This window comes from Balaenoptera ricei, chromosome 7 (assembly GCF_028023285.1).
Source record: "Balaenoptera ricei isolate mBalRic1 chromosome 7, mBalRic1.hap2, whole genome shotgun sequence".
In the NCBI taxonomy this organism is placed as follows: Eukaryota; Metazoa; Chordata; class Mammalia; order Artiodactyla; family Balaenopteridae; genus Balaenoptera; species Balaenoptera ricei.
Window position 1 is genome coordinate 52,407,694 of NC_082645.1, and position 12,903 is coordinate 52,420,596.

A 12,903-nucleotide genomic window follows, 5' to 3' on the forward strand; every position below is an offset into this window, starting at 1 on the left:
AAATTGAAAATAATGATTATTGTAACTACTTTCACTTTTCATCTTTAGAAGTTCAGGATTAAATACTCCATATGCAGTTATTTTATGGTGATGTGTATTTTTATGGAGTGCTCATATAGTGTTCTAAGTAATAATTGTCTTAAAATTCCCGAATACATAAATCAGAAGATCTTTTCACACATTATCATTATGAGAAGTCAAGGTAAGTCACTTAACACCTACTTAACAAAGCATATAGAGTTGAGCATATAATTTGGATAAAATCTAAAAAGAAAACTACAAATTTCAAGAAAAAGCTAAATATTAAAAAATATGTGGCCATTATAGCTATTTAATAATAGTTAAGCCTAATTCTCTTGGAAGCATCTATTCCGTTTAAAACACTGATATTCATAAATATTCTAAAATGTTTTTAAATGAACTAATTTATTTTAGAGGAATAATCTCTACCTAGATTGGTTTTGTTAAGATTCCTGAAAAAAGAAAGTAAGAAATAAAAGGGAGGGAAGCTGAGGCTTTATGGGTTAGGAACTAGCACTATATTTTATATGCAGGATTTATCCAAATCCTTGTAAAATAGGATACCATTTTCTTCATTTTTAGGAATAAGAAAAATGAAGAATGAGACTTGGAGGTAAAAATCTGCTCAATGTCATAGAGCTAATGTAGCCAAGGAAGGTTGCCAAAGTATTATGCAGCAAACTTCATCTGAGCATTTATTAGATATCAGACATGGCTCTAAATGCTGAAAATTACAAAGATGTTTAGGATAAGGTTTCTATCCTTAAGAATCTCACCATAGAGTGAAGGGAGACAGATAAATAAACATATACTTATAATGGGATAAGTAGTGTAAAGGTCCATTTTAAGATACTATGAGAATTTAATCTATGAAGTCTTCCTGTAATATGGATATCATGGGAGAATAGATTATGGAGAGTAAGGAAAGAAAGAACTGCATCTTTATTTAAACTTGTCCTTAAAGGTTTTTATTTACCTGCTATTTTTCCTTGTCTCTCTTCTACTTTACGGGTATCTAGGCTTGAATACATGACAGAAACTATTCTTTGTGAGCAAAAAACCCTGACAGTATGCATGACATATGGCACATAATACAGTTGTCATTCAAAAAGCAAGAAATTTAGGATTTTTAAAAAAAATTCCAACGGTTAGCCTTCAAAAATAAAGACGGTGTAAAGCCTGGTGGATACAGTGTTCAAATGAAGATTAGACAGAAGAAAGCCTAAACATGACTCAGTTTGATAAACAATACTCTTACCTTGGTCATCATATCGATCTCTCCAAATCTCAACCACCATGATTTCATGCATCCTCTGTGTTAAGGCTTCCTTTTGAATTGATCATTGATGATCCCTATATTCAAGATATGAAAGCATTACAGATGGTCATGTACATACTCTACCACATTTAAGTTTACAATACTTATTAGTTATATTACTAGCTATATAAATCTTTTAAAGTGTTTATTAATGTATTCTTTTCATGGATTTATGATTGAGATTCTTCATTATATTCTTTTATTTTCCTCTATCATATTTGTCATCTCTTTCTTGTTTTCTTATAGTTCAGATCATATATCAACCCAATATGTTTTTCTTTTTATTTCTTTTTCTTTTCTTTTTTGTTTTTGCATTGGAGTTGGCAACATTTCCCAATTATTATCAGCTGCAAATTTAATTAACATGCTGCTTACTTCTTCTTCCAGATAATAAAGTTGTTAGAGAAAACTTGGATGAACACCAAACACCCCACAAGACAGCTCCCCTAAGTCGGATGCTCTGCCATCTATAATTACATTTTTCTTATGGTCCTTAAGCAAATTTTCAGTGCTCATTCCAGAGCCAATTTAAATTAATTTGGAGGGAACTACTTTAAGAAATACACCAACTGTTTCATAGTCCCTTCTTAGAACTTTGATTCTGTAAAATATTTATACTTTATTACTCATGTCAAGTCTGTATTAATGAAATTGAACATTTAAGCACAAGGAGAGAAAAGTCTGAAAGTTCTCAAAGAGCGCATGGTCTCAATAAACATTTAAAACAAAGTTCTAATGGCATTATTTATGAGTTAAATGAGAACATGAAAGAAGCATTTACTTTTCACCTTTTGTGCCACTGATTTCCCATTTCATTTAATGAAATTACTAGCTGATTTCAACTTTTACTGATCATTTTTCTGGCATATAATATGTTCTTTAGTATTACATTGAAAAATAATCAAATTTTTGCCAAAATTGAAGAAAAATTTCAAGAAAGCTTTGCATTCATATAATTTTTCAAGAGTTCTCAAGTGTAAACTTTTTGCACTAACCCAGGGTTGTTCGTATAATTTTAGACATATATGAGGCAATACATTCAAATTTAAATATCCTTCTTATGTTTATACATTATATGTTAATATATATTATTGTTGTATGTGTTACCAGCTTTGAATCTTACAATCATAGAAATTTAAAGCTAGAAGATATATAAAATAATACTTAGTAAAATTCATTTGTTTTATAGGTGAAAAAAGACAGTGAACTTAGAAACGGTAAATAGCTCAGATTGATCCATCTAGTAGTGTGACCCTAGAAACATTTTCTTTGAACCAAAACTTTAGAGATTCAGATCTCTTAGAGACAGATATTTTAAAGTCCTCATTTTCTGAATATGTTGATTATGGCAGCAATCCACCAGAAGACCATTGTATATGTGCTGTTTGGATTAAGTAATAGACTTACATCTTTTCCAGAAGCCAAGGAGACATCACAATCAGAAGATAGCATTGTAAATGAATGGTATTAATATAATTAGATTGTTATAACACAACAAATGTATATATGTGGAGCTATAGACTGCCTGCTCAATTACTGGAAACGAACAGATATGCCAATGATCGTTTGTCATAGTTAAATTTAAGCTAAGGGTATTTATTAATAGAGGAAAAGTTCCAGGAACTCTAGAAGCAGGGCCAATAAAGAATCTTAACAGCCAATAACTCCTTCTTGTGTCGAAGCACAATAGGCAACCAAATATAACCTAGAGGTTTTAGTTAAGTTTTCTCTTGTTATAACTCACTAAGCAATTATGATTGCTTAAATATCCATAAGAGTCTAAAATATTTCCAAAGGAAAAAGATTTTATTTTCTATTATTAACTTAACACACATTTTTCCACATGACAGCCCAATGTCATAGGTCTGAATGAACCAACTACATAGGACTTTGATATTAAATAGATGGTTTTCTTTAAGTGTGAAATCCACACTTTCCAAACTCTTCTCCTGCATCCCCATTTTCCTAAAAAGGTATTAAGTTTGAGGTCATAAGATGAACTGTAGATAATTTTCACTTACAGTTGTATCCCAGAATATACATATAATACTATTAGTTGCAATATTGGATAATGCAAATCCTATTCTTCACAAATATCTGATATCTTACTGGAGATCTATTTCCTTGAAGTGAAAAATCTTCCAAATAGAATTCAAATTATTGTTGAAGTTATTAAGATATAAATCAACCATATGATTCAAGACAGAGAACTGAGCACATATTTTAATGACCTCCTCTCATTAAGACTCACTGAATTGACTATAAAGGAGTATAAATGTGAAAAAATACTTTAAAATTCTGAGGTAGAAGTTATAAGGAAGAGGAGAACAAGAATATCAGAGGAGCAATCATTTTGTAAATTTCTTAAAAGTGAAAACATGTGAAATCAAACCTATGGATAAAGAAGGGTCAGGAAATTTTAAAATTTTATGTAAGTATAAAATATATATATATATATATCCCAGAATAGAGTAGGACCTTTCAGTATTGACATATGGCATGGAGTGGGGTGTGGCAAGGCTCTTGTCTGCTAGATCAAAATGAAGCCCTTCGACTGCTAACAAACTGTAGCTACTCACATTGGTTTTGTGGTCCTTCCTCTTAAATCAGGTGAAGGGACAGTAATAGTAAGAGAAGCCCACATGAACTACTACATTAATAAAACTAGTTCTTCATCCATAAATAAAAGGCAATCACTAAAGAATCACAAGACAGAGACAGAAAGACTAATATCAGAGGAGGAAGAGAAAATTAAAAGGAAAAGGGATGCTAAAAGAATTCCAAAGGTACCTTCTCAAATAGCATTGAGATGACATTGCACCAAAACACAAGAATATGCTCCTATGAAAAAGGAGCAGAGAATAAGAAATAGCTCCTAAAACTGAACAGATTGCTGAAGTAGTAGTAGTAATAATAATAATAATAATAGCGATTTATTGAATTTACTGAAAAACTCTGAACACAGAGTAAAACGTCAAAGAGATTGAACAACTGAGCAAAAACTAAAAAGACACGGCAAATAAATTTGGGAAGAACAAATTTTTCTAACGGGATTTGATGCATTCATAAGTCAAATGCATGTTGAGCACTTACTAAGTGCTACATATCAACCTCATGGATTTTGTCATGGTAATGAATAAGAAAGCGACTTTGCCCTCATGGAGTTTACGTTCTATTTAAGTAGATAAACAATACTCAAAGCATTTCAAAGATAATAAAAGAGAAAAGAAAATATATGAGAAAAAAAGAACCAGTAAGAACCAATAAGAGAAAATAAGTAAACAATAGATAAATATTTTCCAGAGCTTCTACATATGTAGTGAAAGTAATTTTGAATCTAAAATTCTATACTCAACCTGGTGGGAAAAGTGGTATGCTCACTTTTTTTGAGAACAACCAGCTCTCAAAAAAATAGCCAACCTGATTAGTAGCATTTTATTATTTCTATGTAATAAATACTCCTTCATGACCAATTTCAAGCCACCAAAAGTGAGGTCACAGAATTGGGAAGAAATGCTAAGAAGTCAGCACTTGTGAGCTGGTATGAGCCAGCTTCAGCATACCAGTGGGTGGGAGTACAGTGAAATACAGAACATTTTTTTTGAAATTGCAAGGGCACCAGAAGTTCACCACTCATCTACTGCTTTAAAATATTAGAATATTCTAGAAAATGAAAATGAAATGTAAGAAAGAGAAAGATATGAGATCCAAAATATAGTTGGTCTGACCCAGGAGTACTTTAAGTCCTAGAAAGTAGTTTGTCCAAATTTCATGATGCATCCAGTAGTATAAAGAGTATATAGTTCTATTTTTAATGCGAAAATTATATAATTGGAAACTCTACCTGTTCAAGAAAGTCATAGCCCCAAATTTTGGGGTATTGATTGATTGTAAGATAATAAAAGATGTTTGACTTTGACATTTAGATTATGCCTCTTTAAGAGAAATATATTTAGTTCAAAAAAACTGTACTTGCTTTTCTACAGAACCAATGACTACATACTGCATTCTATACTCTACAGAACTCATTATTTTTATAATAATAATATTTCAAATACTAATCACGCAATTTTCAGAATTAATCTAGATACAAAGTATAGAAAACTAAATTATTCTATATAAATATACATAAATTTTATTATACTATGTTATTATATTATATATACTATTATTATATAGTATAAAATTAGATAAAAGAAAAGAAGGAAGGGAGGGAGGGAGGGAGGGAGGGAGGAAGGAAGGAAAATAGAAACAAATGACACAGCTAACAAAAGTTGGGAGGGGTACAAGAAAGAGGCATGGAGAAAAAGACAGAGTATCAACATCTTCTTATGTGTAGATGTGTTATATATAACACCAAAAATCTATGGATTAAGAAATAACATGTTAAGAATAGGATTAGATTTTTAGAGGTAACCCATATAACTAAAGATAAAAATATAATTCACAAACTTTGAAGGAGTTTAAAAAGAAGAAAATATTAGTGAGATCAATTCTTTTTCTTTCTTAATGAGAAACCAATAGAAGCCACTTATGATTGACAGATTAGTAGAATTGAGAGCTTAGTACTTAGTGTTACGGAGGAAAGCAGTGGAAAGAGTTGACAGGAAAACTCACTTTTAATGTTATGTCTTTCTATACTTTCAAATACTTCTTTTTAAAGTATAGTTACATATGTAGGGGACATATTTTCAAGCCAAGGAAGGAAGCTACATGGAGAAGATGGCAGCCAGTCTTGTGGAATCCTCTGTTCATTAGCAGCAGAATCATATATTGACAATTCACTGTTCCTTTGCAGAATACTGTCAATTTTAGCATATACAGTTTGTTGTTTACATGATGTAGCTTGATAAAGGCCCCCCAAAATGTCCCATATCCTAAGAGATGGCTTGTATACAGTGTACAGAAAGTACATAGTAAATATGGATCAAATATTTGATTTCTCCATTACTTATTGCTGCATAAATATTTCTAAAACACAAGCTTCCTACTTTATGTTATCTTAGAGGTTTAATACACACATACACACAAACACACATGCACACACATATTGAGTTTCCTTAAAACGATAGCCCTATCTATCACCTGCACCATGGAATTACACCCAAGAAGAAAATGGAAAAAACTAAGCCGTGTTTTATTTTGATATGTGCTGCTTTGTTATTTAGCCATTTGGAATTTATGCTACATGACTTAAAAGAAAGAACAAATCATAAGTATTTGGGATCATAACAGACAAAGGAGTTAAAACAAATGTAAGTTGAATATCTAACCTCAAGAGAATGTTTAAAAATGAACATTGTGAAACAGATGCACATTATATAAGATTGACATATTTTTAGACTTAAACATTACATGTCATGCTGTTTTGGAGGAACTTTTTAACATTATTAAAAATGCTAGAAACATGTATGTAATTTGTAATATCAGGAGTCAAAAAACAAAGGCAAGGAGGATGGCCTTGGACTGACTGTATACACTAAGATATTTAGTCATTTCACAGTTGCTTTTTGTTATGCTTAACCCTCAATATAATGTTTAACTTTCAAACAACTTCTCTACAAAATTTTAAGTTCCCAGACAGCAAGTAGTAATATCTTATTCATTTCCTTAACAACCTCAACATCTAGCAGACATGTACATAAAAGACAGTTAATAAATATTTATTAAATAATTCATTGAGTTCCATACTATGTGGGTAGTATGGGTAGTATAGGAAATATAATAGAAAAATTAAGCCATTTATCAAGAAATTTGATAAAAATTAGAAAAACAGAGAAATCATGTACATGAAAATATTTCTAAGAGAAAAATCTGAGCAAGAATGGCCGGGTACCATCATCAAACAATCTACAAACAATAAATGCTGGAGAGGGTGTGGAGAAAAGGGAACTCTCTTGCACTGTTGGTGGGAATGTGAATTGATACAGCCACTATGGAGAACAGTATGGAGGTTCCTCAAAAAACTAAAAAAAGAACTACCATATGACCCAGCAATCCCACTACTGGGCATATACTCTGAGAAAACCATAATTCAAAAAGAGTCATGTACCACAATGTTCACTGCAGCTCTATTTACAATAGCCAGGACATGGAAGCAACCTAAGTGTCCACCAACAGATGAATGGATAAAGAAGATGTGGCCCATATATATAATGGAATATTACTCAGCCATAAAAAGAAACGAAATTGAGTTATTTGTAGCAAGGTGGATGAAACTTGAATCTGTCATACAGAGTGAAGTAAGTCAGAAAGAGAAAAACAAATACCGTATGCTAACACATATATATGGAATCTAAAAAACAAAAAAAAAAGAAGTTCTGAAGAACCTAGGGACAGGACAGGAATAAAGACACAGACCTACTAGAGAATGGACTTGAGGACATGGGGAGGGGGAAGGGTAAGCTGGGACGAAGTGAGAGAGTGGCATGGACATATATACACTACCAAATGTAAAACCGATAGCTAGTGGGAAGCAGTCGCATAGCACAGGGAGATCAGCTCGGTACTCTGTGTCTACCTAGAGGGGTGGGATAGGGAGGGTGGGAGGGAGACACAAGAGGTAGGAGATATGGGGACATATGTATATGTATAGCTGATTCACTTTGTTATAAAGCAGAAAGTAACACATGATTGTAAAGCAATTATCCTCCAATAAAGATGTTAAAAAAATACATGATGTCCAGGTATATCTCACATTATATTTGAGTATGATAAGAACTTTACATTAGAGAAAAATAATTATAAAATGTGTTAAACTGAGGAGGAGCTTCAAGATGGCGTAAGAGTAAGAAGTGGAGATCACCTTCCTCCCCACAAATACATCAGAAATACATCTACATGTAGAACAACTCCTACAGAACACCTACTGAACGCTGGCTGAAGAACTCAGACCTCCCCAAAGGCAAGAAACTCCCCACGTACCTGGGTAGGGCAAAAGAAAAAAGAAAAAAACAGAGACAAAAGAATAGGGACGAGACCTGCACCAGTGGGAGGGAGCTGTGAAGGAGGAAAGGTTTCCACACACTAGGAAGCCCCTTCGCGGGCGGAGACTGCAGATGGCAGAGGGGGGAAGCTTTGGAGCCACGGAGGAGAGCACAGCCACAGGGGTGCGGAGGGCAAAGCGGAGAGATCCCCGCACAGAGGATCGGTGCCGACCAGCACTCACCAGCCCGAGAGGCTTGTCTGCTCAGCCGCCAGGGTGGGCGGGGGCTGGGAGCTGAGGCTCGGCCTTCCGTTGGATCCCAGGGAGAGGACTGGGGTTGGCGGCATGAACACAGCCTGAAGGGGGCTAGTGCGCCACAGCTGGCCGGGAGGGAGTCCGGGAAAAAGTCTGGAGCTGCCGAAGAGGCAAGAGACTTTTTCTTGCCTCTTTGTTTCCTGGTGCGCGAGGAGAGGGGATTAAGAGCGCCTTTTAAAGGAGCTCCAGAGACGGGGGAAATCCGCGGCAATCAGCGCGGACCCCAGAGACGGGCAGGAGACGCTAAGGCTGCTACTGCAGCCAACAAGAAGCCTGTGTGCAAGCACAGGTCACTATCCACACCGCCCCTCCCGGGAGCCTGTGCAGCCTGCCACTGCCAGGGTCCTGTGATCCAGGGACAACTTCCCCGGGAGAACGCACAGTGCGCCTCAGGCTGCTGCAACTTCACGCTGGCCTCTGCCGCCGCAGGCTCGCCCCGCATCTCTACCCCTCCCTCCCCCGGCCTGAGTGAGCGAGAGCCCCCAAAGCAGCTGCTCCTTTAACCCTGTCCTGTCTGAGCAAAGAACAGATGCCCTCAGGTCACCTACACAGAGAGGCGGGTCCAAATCCAAAGCTGAACCCCGGGAGCTGTGCGAACAAAGAAGAGGAAGGGAAATCTCTCCCAGCAGCCTCAGAAGCAGCGGATTAAATCTCCACAATCAACTTGATGTACCCTGCATCTGTGCAATAACTGAATAGACAATGAATCATCCCAAATTGAGGAGGTGGACTTTAAGAGCAACGATATATATTTTTCCTTTTTCTCTTCTTGCGAGTGTGTATGTGTATGCTTCTGTGAGTGATTTTCTCTGTATAGCTTTGCTTTTACCATTTGTCCTAGGGTTCTGTCTGTCCTTTTTGTTTGTTTGTTTTTATAGTATAGTTTTTAGCACTTGTTATCATTGGTAGATTTGTTTTTTGGTTGGTTGGTCTCTCTTTTTTCTTTTATTTTTATTACTTTCTTAATTGTTTATATTTTTAATAATTATTTTTTATTTTAATAACTTTATTTTATTTATTTATTTTTTCTGTCTTTCTTTTTTTCTCCCTTTTATTCTGAGCTGTGTGGATGACAGGGTCTTGGTGCTCTGGCTGGGGGTCAGGCCTGTGCCTCTGAGGTGGGAGACCCGAGTTCAGGTTATTGGTCCACCAGAGACCTCCCAGCTCCACATAATATCAAATGGCAAAAATCTCCCAGAGATCTCCATCTCAATGCCAAGACCCAGCTCCACTCAATAACCATCAAGCTAGGGTATTTGGACACCGTATGCCAAACAACTAGCAAGACAGGAACACAACCCCACCCATTACCAGAGAGGCTGCCTAAAATCATAATAAGGTCACAGACACCCCAAAACACACCACCAGATTCAGACCTAACCACCAGAAAGACAAGATCCAGCCTCATCCACCAGAACACAGGCACTAGTCCCCTCCACCAGGAAGCCTACACAACCCACTGAACCAACCTTAGCCACTGCGGGCAGACACCATAAACAATGGAAACTATGAACCTGCAGCCCACAAAAAGGAGAACCCAAACACAGTAAGTTAAGCAAAATGAGAAGACAGAGAAACACACAGCAGATGAAGGAGAAAGGTAAAAACCCACCACACCAAACAAATGAAGAGGAAATGGGCAGTCTACCTGAAAAAGAATTCAGAATAATAATAGTAAAGATGATCCAAAATTGTAGAAATAGAATGGAGAAAATAAAAGAAACATTTAACAAGGACCTAGTTTAGTTTGCACTAAAGAACAAACAAACAATGATGAACAACACAATAAATGAAATGAAAAATTCTCTAGAAGGAATCAATAGCAGAATAACTGAGGCAGAAGAACGGATAAATGACCTGGAAGATAAAATAGTGGAAATAACTACTGCAGAGCAGAATAAAGAAAAAAGAATGAAAAGAATTGAGGACAGTCTCAGAGACCTCTGGGACAACATTAAACACACCAACATTCGAATTATAGGGGTCCCAGAAGAAGAAGAGAAAAAGAAAGGGACTGAGAAAATATTTGAAGAGATTATAGTTGAAAACTTCCCTAATATGGGAAAGGAAATAGTTAATCAAGTCCAGGAAGCACAGAGAGTCCCATACAGGATAAATCCAAGGAGAAACACGCCAAGACACATATTAATCAAACTATCAACAATTAAATATAAAGAAAACATATTAAAAGCAGCAAGGGAAAAACAACAAATAACATACAAGGGAATCCCCATAAGGTTAACAGCTGATCTTTCATCAGAAGCTCTGCAAGCCAGAAGGGAGTGGCAGAACATACTTAAAGTGATGAAAGGGAAAAACCTACATCCAAGATTACTCTACCCAGAAGGGATCTCATTCAGATTCGATGGAGAAATTAAAACCTTTACAGACAAGCAAAAGCTAAGAGAATTCAGCACTACCAAACCAGCTTTACAACAAAAGCTAAAGGAACTTCTCTAGGCAGGAAACACAAGAGAAGGAAAAGACCTACAATAACAAACCCAAAACAATTAAGACAATGGTAATAGGAACATACATATCAATAACTACCTTAAATGTAAACGGATTAAATGCTGCAACCAAAAGATACAGACTGGCTGAATGGATACAAAAACAAGACCCATATATATGCTGTCTACAAGACACCCACTTCAGACCTAGAGACACATACAGACTGAAAGTGAGGGGATGGAAAAAGATATTCCATGCAAATGGAAATCAAAAGTAAGCTGGAGTAGCAATTCTCATATCAGACCAAATAGACTTTAAAACAAAGACTATTACAAGAGACAAAGAAGCTCAATATCAAAAAAACAAACAACCGAATCCAAAAATGGGCAGAAGACCTAAATAGACATTTCTCCAAAGAAGATATACAGATTTCCAAGAAACACATGAAAGAATGCTCAACATCATTAATCATTAGAGAAATGCAGATCAAAAACTACAATGAGGTATCACCTCTCACCAGTCAGAATGGCCTACATCAAAAAATCTACAAAAAATAAATGCTGGAGAGGGTGTGGAGAAAAGGGAACCCTCTTGCACTCTTGGTAGGAAAGTAAATTGATACAGCCCCTATGGAGAACAGTATGGAGGGTCCTTAAAAAACTAAAACTAGAACTACCATACATCCCAGAAATCCCACTACTGGGCATATACCCTGAGAAAACCATAATTCAAAAAGAGTCATGTACCACAATGTTCATTGCAGCTCTATTTACAATAGCCAGGACATGGAAGCAACCTAAGTGTCCACCAACAGATGAATGGATAAAGAAGATGTGGCCCATATATATAATAGAATATTACTCAGCCATAAAAAGAAACGAAATTGAGTTATTTGTAGCAAGGTGGATGAAACTTGAATCTGTCATACAGAGTGAAGTAAGTCAGAAAGAGAAAAACAAATACCGTATGCTAATACATATATATGGAATCTAAAAAACAAAAAAAAAGAAGTTCTGAAGAACCTAGGGGCAGGACAGGAATAAAGACACAGACCTACTAGAGAATGGACTTGAGGACATGGGGAGGGGGAAGGGTAAGCTGGGACGAAGTGAGAGAGTGGCATGGACATATATACACTACCAAATGTAAAATAGATAGCTAGTGGGAAGCAGCCGCATAGCACAGGGAGATCAGCTCTGTGCTTTGTGACCACCTAGAGGGGTGGGATAGGGAGGGTGGGAGGGAGACGCAAGAGGGAGGAGATATAGGGATATATGTATACATATAGCCGATTCACTTTGTTATAAAGCAGAAACTAACACACCATTGTAAAGCAATTATACTCCAATAAAGATGTTAAGAAAATAAAAAATAAAAATAAATAAATAAATAAAATGTGTTAAACTGATAAGAGTTTTAGACAATGGGGGACTAACCCATACCTTAAAGGTGAGAAGAATTAGTTATGAGGGTGTTGGGGTGCGGGGGGAGCTCAGCTCAGAGCAGACCCCTCAAGGCAGGAACAAGTATCTGTGATTGGTTGGGGGGTTGTATGTTAGATAATAATAAGAAATCGTTTTTAAGACAAAGTTTGTAATAATTTTCTAATTTTTTCTTTATTAAATAGAAGACATTTTCTGCATGCAGACTGAGATTTCATGGATTCTCATGAACTTTGGTTTTGTGCTTGTTATTGGTCTGTGGAAGGGTTGGTGCTTATTGCAGCATAAATACTGTTTCTTCAATATTTAGCACATCTAAACAATATGTTCATAAGTATACGTTTTCTTTGATTATTTTGAATTATTAAAATCAGCTCAAATTTGGGGAAAAAGAATTTTTGACGTGTTTATTCTGGAGAGGAAGCTTATGC